The sequence below is a fragment of the Octopus sinensis genome, linkage group LG8 (assembly GCF_006345805.1).
Source record: "Octopus sinensis linkage group LG8, ASM634580v1, whole genome shotgun sequence".
Lineage (NCBI taxonomy): Eukaryota > Metazoa > Mollusca > Cephalopoda > Octopoda > Octopodidae > Octopus > Octopus sinensis.
In genome coordinates, this window is record NC_043004.1 from 100,803,811 (window position 1) to 100,805,367 (window position 1,557).

A 1,557-nucleotide genomic window follows, 5' to 3' on the forward strand; every position below is an offset into this window, starting at 1 on the left:
CGCAACAGTTTCCAAGCTTTACCACTAATTCAGTTCTCAACTAAATTGCAAACTGTTAACAGTTTTCAAGACGACACCTTCTCAGCTACACGTTGGCATAAATAGTTTGAGATTTGGTTCAGTAGAAAAAAAGTTACATCAAAATATCTGCGACCTCAGGGTGGGGTGGCAGTAAAGCACCTATTCACATTTGATTAACATAATTTTTTTTTTATTTTGAAATAAAAGTATACATTTCTTAGGCTTAAATGATAGAAAAAATGTACGAGGAATTCAGATTCATTAGTCGCATTGAACAATAACTACCAGAGAAAAAGTTATTTGGTGAAATGTGATGAAATTTATTGTCAGTAGGGAAGGAAGGAAGTAAGAAGTAACGCCCCACGCTATAATGTTAAGATCAAATTTTCTTTATTCGGCTGTAATATTCTTTAGTGCCACGTGTTTTGTTACAGGTGCCATTGAAAGATATATTTTCATCCACCCCTAGATACCTGTAACATTCCTCGTCAGATACAGAGGAAACAGTCAAATCATTGATGGAGATGTTACAAGTCTGGTTTATAGTTTTCCCCGCTTTTCACAAGCATTTGGCAACATTTATCCTGGCCAAACTTCAACCCTACATCCATTGAGAATGTTGTAACAAGGTGAAGGCTCTTTTTCATCTCACGCATATTCTTTGCATAAAGTTTTAAGTCATCCACAAAGAAACAGTGTGTAATTTTGGTATTTCTCTTTCTTTGTGAACCAGTGAGATATTCTGCAGACTTCCTTAACATGAATGCCAAGGGTATACAGAACGAATAAACAACATCACAAAAAGGCTGTCTCCTTGGAATATACCTTTGCGATACTGTATTCTATCGGTGATAATATAGTCACTCTTTCAAGATCGTGGCCCACGATGAAGTCAGGTCAGCTATTTCTTTGACTATTCTCACTGGAACTTTAGCAATTTGAAGGGCTTCTAGCATCCACGAGTGGGGAACAGAATCAAAGGCTTTCTTGTAGTCTAGCCACATTGAAAGTAGGTTTCTCCTTTACTCTCGCATCTCTGACATCACAGCTTTACTGATTAACAATTGCTCGGCACATCCCCATACTCCCTTCTTCCCAGCTGCTTGTCCTGCTGTGATGATGTTTTTGAGTTCACAATGATCCTGGAGGAAGAGGTTTAAACATGCTGTATATATCTTATACCTTAAGTTCTGGCATGCAATTGGCCGGCAGTTTTTTACCATATGGGTGCTTCTGCATTTGGAGATCAATTCTGTCTCTGCCAGAGCTAACCTGTGTGGTACGCTAATTTTCCCAATGAAAGCTTGCTGTACAGATTGATAAGATATGGTCGGTAGAATGTTAGCTTCTTGTGCCAATATCCAGCAATCAAGTCTCTTCCAGGTGGCTCTCCATCCTGGAGTTTCTGGACCACAGTTACAAGAGTTTCACCATCAATGTTGTATATCTTGGATATAACGCAGGAGCAATATTTTTTTTCAGATTTCTTCCAGCCACAGAGCATCTTGGTCAAATTCCTTCTCTTCACTCCAGATT